Source organism: Physeter macrocephalus, chromosome 14, assembly GCF_002837175.3.
Source record: "Physeter macrocephalus isolate SW-GA chromosome 14, ASM283717v5, whole genome shotgun sequence".
NCBI lineage: Eukaryota > Metazoa > Chordata > Mammalia > Artiodactyla > Physeteridae > Physeter > Physeter macrocephalus.
Window position 1 is genome coordinate 130,350,500 of NC_041227.1, and position 14,247 is coordinate 130,364,746.

General features: G+C 38.8%; 2 protein-coding genes across 5 annotated transcripts in view; both read right to left on the minus strand.

The window, feature by feature from the left end:
* KCNJ2 (potassium inwardly rectifying channel subfamily J member 2) overlaps positions 1-14,247 on the minus strand; it is a 189,817-nt gene that overhangs the window by 159,623 nt on the left and 15,947 nt on the right. The gene's annotated exons all lie outside the window — the stretch shown is intronic.
* Positions 1-14,247, minus strand: part of KCNJ16 (potassium inwardly rectifying channel subfamily J member 16) — a 316,412-nt gene that overhangs the window by 109,849 nt on the left and 192,316 nt on the right. For 2 of the 4 annotated variants that reach the window (XR_008619399.1, XR_008619400.1), the window contains 2 exons: positions 1,733-1,825; positions 774-955 (listed from right to left, as the gene is read on the minus strand). The exons of 1 other annotated variant lie outside the window; for it this stretch is intronic. The gene's annotated coding sequence lies outside the window, so the exon portion shown is untranslated. Of the gene's footprint in view, positions 1-773; positions 956-1,081; positions 1,635-1,732; positions 1,826-14,247 lie in introns of those variants that run through there. One more of the 4 variants, XR_008619401.1, reaches the window with a different exon arrangement.

Consider the following 14,247-nt stretch of genomic DNA (forward strand, 5'->3'; position numbering starts at 1 on the left):
CGAACCCGGTCCCCCTGCATCGGCAGGCGGACGCGCAACCACTGCGTCACCAGGGAAGCCCCTGTAATTAGGTTTTGTAGTCCATTGTTTCATATTCTCAAAACTGTCACTCTCCATTTATGTGAAGGGTCAAGAGCTTCTTCAGATGCTGGTTCTGAGCCAGCTTCACAGTGAGCGGGATTGTACAGGGAAGGATACAGCTTTGCCTTTACAAAACTAGGAGATGTCAATAATGCCCTGACTTTACCTCCTTTAATACTGTGATTGTGGGTGACGGTGGTTGTCTGCAAGTAATGGTGTTGTTGGATTTTGTTGTTACTTGTTGTTTTGCGTTTTTATTTTTTTTCTGAAATGAGCATTAGTTTAAAGGTTTCCAGGGCACCAGTCTTTGAATCAGAAAACCTACATTGAACTTCTCTCAATTACTTAATGTAGCTCTGAATAACAGTCATAGCAGAAATAGTTGTACTGGTAGTAGAAGTAATAATTAAAACCAACGAATGCTTATTGACCATAAATTATGCGCCAGGCATTCTGTTAAATGCATTACATGTGTCAGCTCATTTAAATTCCCTCAATAACGCTAGGTGGTGAATACTGCTATTGTCACCATTGATGAGATGATTTATTAAATACAACTAAAGGTAGAGATAGTAGCTCATCCAAAGTCACACAGCCAACGTGTAGGATACTCAGGACCCAAACGAGTCTCCACGCTCCTAACCCTTCTCTATTCTGCCACCTTATGGAACACGGAGCTTCAGTTTGCTTACCCATAAAACAGAGCTGGTCCTCCTTTCTCCGTGTAGGTGTTGCTGCAGTCAGGGTCTTTCTTTTAAGGAGGGTGGAGAGAGGATGAATGAGACCATGTATCTGATTGGAGACACTTCCTTGAAATCCACAAGCTAGACTGGCATTTGGGGATGTCATGTTTGTAATAGATGAGAATGCCGACCTGAGACAGATGTGGAGCACAGCGGGTTATGCTCAACTTGATAAGCTGCCACTGCACCGGGGCCCTGTCCACTGCCCACCCTGGCCTTGCTGATTTTCCTGACACACATCTCAATCACAGTCACACCTCGAGAACTTTATAGTCGGAACTTTTAGTCGTAGGGGAGACTTTCAGTATAGTCCAGTTGGTTGAAAATAGTAACATGTTCTCTCTTGGCCCAAGAGGTTGTCAAGCAGCGGCGGGCAGCGAGGGCGTGGACAGAGCTTGGACGCGTGGACTGGGGTGTCCGCACGCGAGCCTGGGGTCTCCTCAGGTGGTGCAAGCAGCCAGAGGTGAGAGGAGAAGGAAAAACAGGCTGATTTAGGGATGGGGCTGGCCCTCCCCATGCTGCCGGCATGCGCCAGTGAAGAGGGCCAAAAGGCTCAAGGTATTCTACATGTCAAGCAAGCCTTCCAGGTTGTCAGGGAGGCTTATTTGTCAAGGTGGGATTATAGAAAATATTGTATTAATGGTTTGTAAGCTTGATTTATAACTTTCAAGTATTTAGATGGGGGCCTATGGCCCGGACCCCAGTGAGAGGAGGGCGTGGCCTGGGTATTGCCATTAGCGGCTTCTCTCTATCCTCAACAAGCGGGCTCCTTTTCGCCCTTCAGATACCTGCATACATGGTATCTTCTGAGAAAGGCCATCTCTCGCCACCCTGTTCTGCACAGCCCTCCCAATACAAGCCGGTCACTCTCTACTGCTTTCCTGTTTTATCCACAGCTCTTGCATTACCTGCTTTCTTGTTTATGGTACCTCCAGGCCAGAACGTTTCCTCCTTGGAAGCGAACATCTTGTTTCACTTCTTCATGGCTGAGTTCCTAGCGCCTAGAAACACAAAATAAGTGTTCCATAAACATTTATTTGATGAGAGAATAATGGACAAATTGATAAATAAAATATATGTATATATCCGCACTTTTGTCTTAATAATAATAATAAAGAGCTGTATTGTGTCTGATGCTTTTTTATAATTTTTATTTTATATTGGACTATAGTTGATTTGAAACGTTGTATTAGTTTCGGGTGTTCTGCAAAGTGATTCAGTTATACATATATCTATTCTTTTTCAAATTCTTTTTCCACTTAGGTTTATTACAGAATATGGAGCAGAGTTCCCTGTGCTACACAGTAGGTCCTTGTTGGTTATCTATTTTAAATATAGTAGTGTATATATGTTAATCCCAAACTCCCAATTTATCCCTCCCTGATGCTTTTTTTAATGTCAGTACACAATCCTCTCTTATTCCTTTTAGACTTGATAGCCAGCTAATTATAGAGTTAACAGCACTAAACAATTATTTTGAGAATGGAGCAGGAAAGAGAAGCAACCGATATGGGAATAAACAGTTTGTCTTATGTTAAACAAAATGGCAAACAAAATAGTTTTACCCATCCTCTCCCAGTCCCTTTCGGATCTAAGGCAAAGTCAAACATGATTTTTTTTTTGGCCCTATAAGAGGATGTTACACTTGTTACAAGTGTTACACGTGTGCTGATTCTTTTCTGAGACTAAAGAAAGTGCTGGGGATGCAGCTTTCAATCATGACATGGTCAAGGTCCAGAGTTTCTTACATTAATAATTTGAACTTCATTTTCTGAGAAAATATACACATTGTCTCAGATCTTAAAATAGTTTATGTATTTCAGTCACTCCATAATTATTATTTTTTAATAAATTTATTTATTTTATTTATCTATTTTTGGCTGCGTTGGGTTTTCGTTGCTGCGCGCGGGCTTTCTCCAGTTGCGGCGAGCGGGGGCTGCTCTTCGTTGCGGTGCGCGGGCTTCTCATTGCGGTGGCTTCTCTTGTTACGGAGCACGGGCTCTAGGCGCGCGGGCTTCAGTAGTTGTGGCAGGTGGGCTCAGTAGTTGTGGCTCGCGGGCTCTAGAGCGCAGGCTCAGTAGTCGTAGCGTACGGGCTTAGCCGCTCCGCGGCATGCGGGACCTTCCTGGACCAGGGCTCGAACCCGTGTCCCCTGCATTGGCAGGCGGATTCTTAACTGTTGCACCACCAGGGAAGCCCCTCCATAATTACTGAATGTTATTTTTAAATGCCAAATATTATACTTATATATTTCATATCAATATTCCTACAAATTATATTTAGGTAAATAAATATATTTTGAAGGAAGAGGGGTTTGGGATTCGGGGTATGTTTAATAATCTATTTGTTTCTGTCATTGTTGATAAAAAAAACATTCCATTTCAACACTTTGTAAAAGGATACACATGAAGCAAGCAACCTATTAATTTATTCCTTAGTCCAAATTAAAACTGGTACTTAATTGCCATATCTTCAGTTCTCAGAAAAGAGAGCTTTGAACCTATACAATCATATTCTGTTGAAATGAAATGAACTGAGATTCAGTAAAGACTGCTTCATGCTCAGTAAATTCAACTCATTGTCTTAAATACACCAGCTTACGTACAATCCCCATTTCCCCTCCTAGCTACTTTATTCCCCTTCTTTTCTCCTTTTGAACTGCTGACCCGAGTTAGTAGCCAAACATAATAATACACTGTTTGATCCTCTGGAAACCCATAAAACTACAAACCAGCAACCACCAGGATGTTGGCAGAATTTCTGTGGACAGCAACCAGCAGGGGACTTTTTTTTGGAAATGAAGCAGTACATTGAGACTATTGATACATCAGTAAGGAAGGTAATACCTTCTGCCGGGCCCTGTCCCCACCTCACTCTTACAACCATTTGAGATGGGGAGAGAGAATTCATCTTTTAAAAGACTAAAGCCTTCTTTCTTTTAGCTTTTACTATTTAAAGTTCTCTCCTTCGATTCATTTTAAAATTCATTCTGCCGATTTTTATTAAGCACTAATGGACTTTTAGAGCCCTGAGCTAAGTACTATAAAGGATAAACATATAAATGAAATGCACCCTCCACATTCCTTCAAGAATAGTAAACTCTAACGGCAACTTTAAGTTCTCAGGTAGTGAGGGACTCTCTCCCTCGCTACCACAGGAATATCTGATTAATGATACAGCTGAATCCAAATGAATCCAAATGAAAGGAAGGGAAGTTCCCAGGTTCCAGAAATAAAGAGGCAACTCCAGCTAGAGAGAGAAGCTTACAAACGCTTACCAGAGGGACCCCAGAAACTAACAGAACAGCTAGGCCGTGGAGACTGGGACTGGTATTTTAACTCATGCAGATGAACAGGAGAGGTTGCATTGACCTTGCATTAGACTGAGATTTACAATTAAGCCTTACATCCGGCTAGGTCTGGGCTAGATTTAAATCTTCTATACGGGGTGGGCTAGCTAAGTCCGTTCATCAGCTTGTGTGTGTGGCAATGAGAATGTGTATCTCTGCCTAAGCTCCTCTTAATGGGAGGACAAAATACAGCATCCTATTGGAAGTTAAGAGTCTCAGACCAACACCACTGGTGTGGAGCAAAGTTTATGCAACCCACACGGTGCTTGTATCCCCCAAGGTGAGAAATCAGTGTAAAAGCAGGTCACCAGCCCTTGAAATCCTAGAAACAAATTGCAGAGCAAACTAAACGCACACATTTTCAATGAGAAAAAGATCAACCTCTGCTGAAGATCGTTGCCACATCTTCTTGAGATCGTGAACGTTGCACCTCACACACACAAAAACCGTTTCATGAGGTAGGGTCGCAAACAAGAGGATGAGTATACAAGACTTGAAGTAACAGAATAATGTAAAAAGATATAAAACATAGGTAAGTGTCAAATAATGAAGGATGTAAAATGAACAACGGAAACATGAGGAAAAAAAAGAAGGGGGGGAGACCAGAATTAAAATATGTAATCAAAGAAAGAAAAAAGATCATTGGACAAAATTAAGCTGCTGTTGAAATGAGAATTCGTAATCTGGAAGACAGATCTGAGGACATTATTCAGAATGCAGCACAAAGAGAAAGGGAAATTCAGAATATAAGACATCAAGAGAAATAAGAAGGAGAGAATAAGAAAGTATCAAAATGGCTACTAGGAATTACAAAAGGAGAAAAATGGGGAGAATAGAGAATAAATGAAATATTTAAAGAGAGAGTAGCTGAAAAATTTCCAGAATTTCTGAAACAGATAATCTTCACATTTTAAAATCACAGTCTGGTATCTGGTTAAAAAGGAGATTAAAGGAGTTCTGAGCCCAGTAGTAGAATACACTAATATTCCTGCAGATAACAATTACAATCAAGTAAAATGTAAAAGCAACTCTGAAGGCATTGCAGAGTGATGAAAAAGAGCAGAAAGTTGGGGACATTGGATCTTTGAAGGAAGGGAACCACACGGGGTGAGACCCCTATTTATACAGCATGCTCTCCTGAGGGCATTTTCCATTGTACAAAGTAGTTGGGACTTGTCGCTCTATATGAAAAAATTAAGTCAAGAAAAATAAAGTATAAAGTTATAAAATAATGTAAAAGTTAAATCTAGAAAGACACATAGGAGGACATCTTCTCCACCTTTGAGTAGACAAGACAGGATGCACTAACCGTGAAAAAAAAAGTAATTGATACATTGGACGTCATCAAAATGAAAACATCTCTTCTGACAACACCAGTAAGAAAATGAGAAGGCAAACCACAGCCCAGCAGAAAACATTTACAATTAATTTACCTGAGAGAAAATCACTATATCAAGAATATATAAAGAGCTGTTTGCATCTATACAGATTTTTCTATCACATCTTAACGTTAGTTTTGGTGGTTTGTGTCTTTCAAGGACGTTGTCCCATTTCATCTAACTTGTCAATTTTTTTGGCATAAAGCTGTTCATGATATTCCATAGTTATCCTTTGTGGTTTCCCTTTGCATCCAACAACTGCACAATAATCTTTTCAAGCCCACATGAAATGTTTACCAAGATAAACTATATGCTGGACCACATGGACCAAACATCATATGCAGGATAATAAAACAGGTTTTAATAACTTTCAAAGGTTTAAAATCATACATTGCCTGCTTTGAGACTACCATTAAACCAAATGGAAAGCAATAACAATGAAATATGTAGACGTCTAGAAAATTAAAATATTTTGTAATTAATCAACATCCTAAATAGTACACAGATCAAGTGAAAAATAAGAAGGGAAATTAGAAAATATCTTGAACTGAATGTTAAGGAAAACATATCAAAGATTGAGAGATGCAGCTAAAGCAGTGCTTAGGAGGAAATGTATACCTTTAAATATTTAAAATCAATGTTTTAAATTGTAATAGTTTAAATCAATGTCTAAACATTAAAATGTTGAAAATCAATCATCGAGCTTCCAACTTAAGAATTTAGAAAAACGGGAAAATATAACACAAGGTAAGTAGAAGAAAGGAAATAATAAATATAAGGATGAAATTCAATGAAGCAGAAAAAAAGAAAGAAAATTGGCAAAGCCAAAAGTTGGTTCTTTGAAAAATGTAATAAAATTAATAAACCTCTAGTTAACTAAATATCTATTAAAAACTTGAGTTCCTAACCAAAAATACTCCCATAAAGAAATCCCTAGGCTCAAGTCATTTACTGATCAATTCTGAATACTATAGCTAACTATTCCATGCTCATGTATCGGAAGATTCAATATTGTTAAAACGTAAGTTTTCTACCCAACTGATCCATAGATTTCAACTATTCCAATATAAATCCAGGTAGGTTTTTCTGAGAAACTGAAAAACTGATTCTAAAGTTTATATGGTCATGAAGACAAAGTAGAATAGAAAGAATCTTAAAAAGGAAATTCAAATATTTAAATTTCCTGATTTTAAGTCTTACTATAATGCTTCAATAATTCAGACAATGTGGTATTGGCATAAAGGATAGACACATAGATCAACAGACCAGAAGAGGGTCCAAAAGTAGGTCCACATATACTGTTGCTTGATTTTCTACAACAGAAGCAAGGTTGGAGGAAAAGGTTTTCCCCAACAGGCAGCTATCTATGGAAAGAGAGAGAGAGAGAGAGAAAGAGAGAAAGGAAGAAAGAAAGGGGGAGGGAAGGAGGGAGGAAGGAAGGAGGAAGGAAGGAAAGGAAGGAAAGAAGGAGGAAGGAAGGAAGGAAAGGAAGGAAGAAGGAAGGAAGGAGGAAGGAAAGGAAGGAAGGAGGAAGGAAGGAAAGGAAGAGGAACGAAGGAAAGGAAGGAAGGAGGAAGGGAAGGAAGGAGGAAGGAAGGAAGGAAAGGAAAGAAGGAGGAAGAAAAGGAAGGAAGGAAGGAAGGAAGGAAGGAAGGAAGGAAGGAAGACAGGAGGAGGGAGGGAGGGAGGAGTGGGGGAGAGAGAAAGAACCTCAGGACTTCCCTCATACGATATGGAAAAAAAAAACCCCAAACACCTCAAGATAGGTCATAGACCTAAATGTTAGGAACCAAAACCAAAACCTTTAGAAGAACAGTTGTTAAATCTCAGTGGCAAGTGCAGAGGTGTGTGATATAATTTTCTACATTCCTCTGAATATGTGAAGCATTCTATTTAATAATTTAACTTTAACAATTTTTTTATCTTCTTCAATTTCTGAGCCAAATTGTGGCATGTCTTGCTGACTTCTCTCTTTAATAAAGTATTCCCTGGGCTTCTGTCTTCAGCTTTTTTGCCTTGTTTCAAGCACTTTTGCTGAAAGTTCACAGTTCTTACTAGATGTCACTCTTTCCCCATATGGTGACAACCACCCATAGGACTCAGGAATGATTAGCTCTGAACTCCGGATTCATTTAGCCAATTGCCAATTAACTGTTTCCACCCAGACATCACACGGACGAATAAGACTCACCTTATCCTAGTGGAGCTGAATAACCGCCTCTTCCACATACGCCTCTTTCTTGTTCAAAGGCACTCTATCACAGAGCTAATCTGAAGCTCGAGAGACCGCTAGACTTCTCCTGAATATTTTCCCTTTATCACCACATCCAAAGAGTCATTAAGTAATGGTGATTTTATCTTCCAATGTTTTATGAAATAGTTTCACCTTCCAGTTTCTGCTGAAATAGTTAGTTTTTTGTTTTTCTTTTATCAAACCTAGAAAATGTGCCCTAAATGGTCTTTTGAGGCCATGTCTTCCACACTTACAGCTTTATAATACGTCCTCCACTCTGCCATTAGACCTATTTTTAAAATTTTTTTCGTCACAATCTGATGCCAACCTACTATTCAGTCCTTTGTCATAAACCTTCATGCCTAACACTCCAGCCTTGCAAAACTACTCCGTTATCCACTAAATACACTGTTTCATGCCCTGATATGCGGCTCCCTGTATTTTATAACCTTTCCTTCCCTCACTATCAAGTATCAATTTGTCTTTTAGTTCCCTGTTGAAATTTCTCCTTCATAAAATCTTCCTAGCTTCCTCAGACAGACTGAGCCACTTTTTTCTCTATTCCCATAGTATTTTTGTGAGTATTTCTAACTGTGGTACTTATCACTGTATCTTAAATGGCTGCTTCTCTGCCTCTCTTTTCTGATAGAATTTGAGCCTACCACTGGCAAAACCTAAGTCTTTCTTACAATGACAACCCTGAACACGGGCCTGGGGCTTAATCAGTACTCAAAACATGTTGAATAAGTTAATATAAAAGAATGAATTAAGAAACACAAATCCTTGGGAGTTTCTTGGTGGCCTATTGGTTAGAATTCTGGGCTTTCAATGCCGTGGCCCGGCTTCAATCCCTAGGTGGGAAACTGAGATCCCGCAAGCCTTGCAGTGTGGCCAAAACCCAAAAAACAAAAAACCCACAAATTCTTTTATTGTCCTTACAGAGGCCTCTCTGTCTCATAGTCAAGAATGTTCCTTTGCCATTAACTTTGAAGATCAAACTTATTGAGATATTTTCATGGATGAAAGTCTTAAGAACTCTAGCTATCCTGGAAAGGAGACGGGAATTAACATTTATTTTACCTTCAACAGACGAGCATTGTGCTCCACGATTCAAACATATTATCTCATTTAATCCTCCCAGCAACCCTTTAAGATATTAGTTTCAAAGAAGTGACTGAATTAGATTAGGTTTGGCCAAGACTAACAGAAAATGTAATAGTGGTTTAACTATCATCAGGGACCCGAGGCCCTTCAACCTTGCTATATTACCATTTTCTACATCTTGGTCCAAGATGATCGTTCCAGCCCTGGAAGGAAGGAAAAAAAGGAAAAGTACATGGTTCCTCCTTCCAGGAAGTTATACCACAGTTTTCACTTCTATATACCACTGGTTGGAACTTACTTAATTGGGACACATTAACTGTAAGGAAATCTTGGAAAGGGAGTGTTTTTATTTTTTTTTTTAATTTAATTTTTATTTTATATTGGAGTATAGTTGATTTACAATGTTGAGTTAGTTTCAGGTGTACAGCAAAGTAATTCAGTTATACATATACATATATCCATTATTTTTCAGGTTCTTTTCCCATATGGCTTATTAAAGAGTTTTGAGCAGAGTTTCCTGTGCTGTACTGTAGGTCCTTGTTGATTAGCTATTTAATATCTAGTAGTGTGTATATGTTAATCCCAAACTCCTAATTTATCCCTCCCTGGCCCTTTCCCCTTTGGTAACCATAAGTTTGTTTTCAAAGTCTGTGAGTCTGTTTCTGGTTTGTAAATAAGTTCATTTGTACCAGCTTTTTAAAAATATTCCACAATATGAGTGATATCATATGATATTTGTCTTTCTCCGTCTGCTTAACTTCACTCAGTATGACAATCTCTAGGTCCATCCATGTTGCTGCAAATGGCATTATTTCAATTTCTTTTCTTTATGGCTGAGTAATACTCCATTGTAAATATGTACTATATCTTCTTTATCCGTTCCTCTGTCGATGGACTCTTAGGTTGCTTCCATGTCTTGGCTATTGTAAATAGTGCTGCAATAAACACTGGAGTGCATGTATCTTTTCGAATTATGGTTTTACCCAGATATATGCCCAGGAGTGGGAAAGGTAGTAGTTTTAGATGTGCGTGAGCCTAGATAAAAACTGGCATATGTATGGGGGTTCTATTTCCATAGACGAAGGATAAAAACAGATTTGGGGTGGTTAAAGTAGAGTATCTGCCCTGATAAAACCAGCATTCAAACATATACCTGTCAGACTTCAAAACACATGCTCCCAATCTGGTGGTCCTGACCCGTCTCTTCTATTCTAAGTCATCTCATTTTACCAAGCCCTTTCCTTCTTTGTTAAACAGTGAATATTTATTTCAATCTGTATGTTTCAGATCCATGGACACTTAGCACATAAAAATAAGTAGGAGGGCAGAGATGAGGAAAACCCAAACTGATGTCTAAAAAAACCTTGAGTTAATTTTATAAACATTTTTCATCTTCTTTAAAGCCTGAACTTACTCTTTGTTAAAAATTTCTAGTCACAGAATTAAAAGAATCCAACATAGTTTTAAGGTTCTCAAGTGGTCTCCCTTAGGATGAAGGAAACTGGTAACTGGCTAAGAAATCCACACTAAACTTAAGTAATTCGGATTTTATTACGAGACGTTTTTTTTTTGGGAATTCCTTACAGCAAAGTAAAACAGTGAGCGGCTCATGGTTTTCATCTGTTGTTGTTCTAAATCACTATTTAGAAAAAGAAAGATTAAAGAAAAAGCTAAATCTGGTCAAAGTTACCCCAAATGAGGAAATCCTCTTCATGGGTGAAACACATAAGCCCTGCAAAACCATGTTTTATCCTAGACTCAGAGGTTCTTCAAATTCTTGCAGGAAAGGTATTAGAAAGGCAGGTTTATCAGTGTCAATGCAAAGAAGTACAGTAACACCTCACTTTACTGCGCTCTGCTTTACTGCACATCGCAGAGACTGTATTTTTTTACAAATTCAAAGTGTGTGGCAACCCGGCGTCGAGCAAGTCTATGGGCGCCATCTTCCCAACAGCATTTGCTCACGTCGTGTCTCTGTATCACATTTTGGTACTCGTGCAGTATTTCAAACTTTTTCATTATGATTATATTTGTTACAGTGATCAGCGAGTGGTCATCTTTAATGTTACTACTGGGACTTGCTGAAGGCTCAGATGATAATTAGCAATAAAGTGTTTTTTAATTAAGGTATGTATACTGTTTTTCAGACCTAATGCTCTTCCACACTTAACAGACTACACAGTATAGTGTAAGTATGCCTTTTATATGCACTGGGAAACCAAAAAATCTGTATGACTCAGTTCACTGCAACATTCATGCAGTGATCTGGAACCGAACAGGCAGCTTCTCCAGGGTCTGCCTGCAGTGGTTCCAGATGTGAACAGACACATTAACATGGCCTTAAATGAGAACAAAATGGAACTGGAGGCCAATGATTTTGTTTTGGTAGTAATGTTACTTAGGATGAGCTGCCTGGGAAGGACGAGGGGATAGATCACTAGCTGTAGGCTGTCTCTATTCCTCTGCCTATTGGCTTGTTTACTCCTTTGAAAGATGATCTGCACAGGAAGCACCTTATAATACCTCCTGCAGCGTTAAATAAAACAGAAGACCCTCATGAAGCCAATCAACATGCATCCAGAGATAAATTTATCTCTGGTAAATTGGTAAATCCATTACATTACGTGGAAAGGAGAATAAAGACAGCGGATGGAATTAAGGTTACCTATCTGCTGATTATCCCGGGTTATCCCGGTGCGCTGGTTATAATCACAATGTCCTTAAATATGGAAGAAGAAGCAAAAGAGTCAGCATCAGAGTGACAGGACATGAGAAAGACTTGACCAGCCACTGCCAGCTTTGAAAATGGAAGGAGGAATGTGGGTGGCCTCTAGAAGTTAAAAAGGTAAGAAAACAGGTTTTCCCCTATAGCCTCCAGAAAAACAAACAAACAAAAATGCAACCTTGCCAACCCCTCGATTTTAACCCAGTGGAATCCACTTCAGACTTTGACCTCCAGAACTACAGTATGATGAACTCGTATTGTCACGGAGTTGGGGGTAATGTGTTACAGCAGCCAGAGGAAATTGATAAATCCCCTAGGTGTTTTATCAATTCCTGGACACACTCTCGTTTTGGATGGAAAGATTGCTTCTTGTTACTACATACAGTTCCTTTCTCAAAGTTCTAGAGAGCTCCTGACTCTTAGCACATCCAGAAGGTTTTTGTCTAAATAACTGATCTCACATACACATGGAGCCTTCCTAAGAGACAGAATGTTCTCACCTAGTGTCCCAGGATCTCACAAGCAGCACTTCTAATTTCTATGTGTTACTTTCAAATAAACAAATTAGTGTGGGTTGCCTATAATTTTATGAAATTAAAAATGAAAGTGAAAACGCCAATTAGTTTCTAGAATCTCAACTTGCAAAGGACATAAGTTCTTTTGAGTTATGAAACAGAAAAATAGTATCGGAAGTGACTGAGCCCCCCAAATTGATACTGGTGGTTTTTTTTTTCTTTTGATGTTACCTTTTTGCGCTTTTCAAATCAACTTTTTTTTTTAACATCTTTACTGGAGTATAATTGCTTTACCATGGTGTGTTAGTTTCTGCTTTTTAGCGAAGTGAATCAGCTATACATATACATATATCCCCGTATCTCCTCCCTCTTGCATCTCCCTCCCACCCTCCCTATCCCACTCAAATCGACTTTTAAGTCCTAGTTGAAGCTCGGATGAATTAGGAAGTTTGCAGTAACCGGAAAATAAACAAGTTGAAGGTGAAGATTTTTGACTACTGAATACTAAAAATACAAAATTCAGGGTTGCTTGGTAGAGGATGAAGTCTATCCATTTAAGCTGATGAGTCTCCATTCCCTGGAGGAGTGTTAGGAACATGACAGACACTGAAGAAGTATTTGCCGAATTAATTCGGTGAAATATGACCCTTTCTCTCTCGAGATCTATGATTCATTGATTATCACAGAGTCAGAGTAAGAAAGCAATTGGAGGTACTTCAGGCATGTGCCACAGGTAGGAGAGCCAGACACCAGTGTGATCACACAGAAAATCCCCCCAAAGTACTTTATCTCAGACTGGTATTTTTAACGAAGAAGCAAACCCAGTGTTTCTCTACTCTTTTTAGCATCTTCTTTTTGGGGTACACGTAAGCTGAAGCTCTTTTACTGAATTTCAATTCCAGTTTGAAAAAGATATGCTGTGGAATAAGTCTGTAGTATTTGTGTCTATATATATATATATATATATATATATATATATATATGTGCATATGTATATACATATATCTTTTAAATTTGCATACAGTAAAAGTCACTCTCTGTGGTATATACTTCTGTGAGATTTGATGCTCAAAGTTTTAGCATGTCCCCCAATTCCCTCACACTGGCCCTTTGCAGTCAACTGATCCACTCATAATCCCCAGGCAACCACTGATCTGTTCTTCCTCCTTATAACTTGGCCTCTTTTAGAATGTCTTAGAAATTGAATCGTAGAGTACATATGCAGCCTTTTGGGTCTGGCTTCTTTCACATAGCAAGATGTATTTGAGATTCATCCCTGTTGATTAGCACATCAATTTAATTGTGTGGATGTAACCCAGTTTGTTTATCCAATCACTGAATGGAAAACATCTGGATTGCATCCAGGTTTAGGCGATTATGAAAAAACTGGGAAGACCATTACGGTATAGGTTTTTCTGTAAACCCCAATTTTGATGTTTCTTGGGTAAACATCAAGGATTAAAATTGCTGGGTCATATGGTAAATATATGTTAAACTTTAAAAGAAATTGTCAAATTACTGCCCAAAGTGACTGCAGCATCATTTTGCATTTCTATCAGCAAAGTATGAATGTTGCTATGGCTCCACATCTTCACCATCCCTTGATATTGTATCATTATTTTGTTTGTGTGTAGGTTGTTTTTATTTTAACCCATCTAACAGTCAGAGAAGGGTAAGGGTACTTCTTTAGATAATGGTGAAGAAAAATGATTTTGCTGCTTCTCAGATACCTTGCGCGGTCATCCAGGCTTGGATTCTGCGAGAAAGCCTATCTTAAAGACGTGTCTCAAATGACTAGTTGTAACTCCATAATAATGGTTCCAGTTTCACCCTCAACTATAGTCCAGGATACAGGCCGTTAGAAATACTTCTCCATTTTAGTGACAAGTTCAAATAGCACTTAACCAACGATCAAAGTCAAGGATTTGATTCTCAAATGGTCAGTATCACCTCTTTGTCCTCTGGACCATCCCTGAACCCACTCTTCTCTTTGCAAATGCATTCTTTCTGTTATCAGAGGCATATGAGGAAGGCCTCTCAATAGTTCATGGGGAAACCAGTCTATTGTTTAGAAAAGTGACCCCAAAGTTGCCTTTCTGTTCATGGTGGCATCTTCTT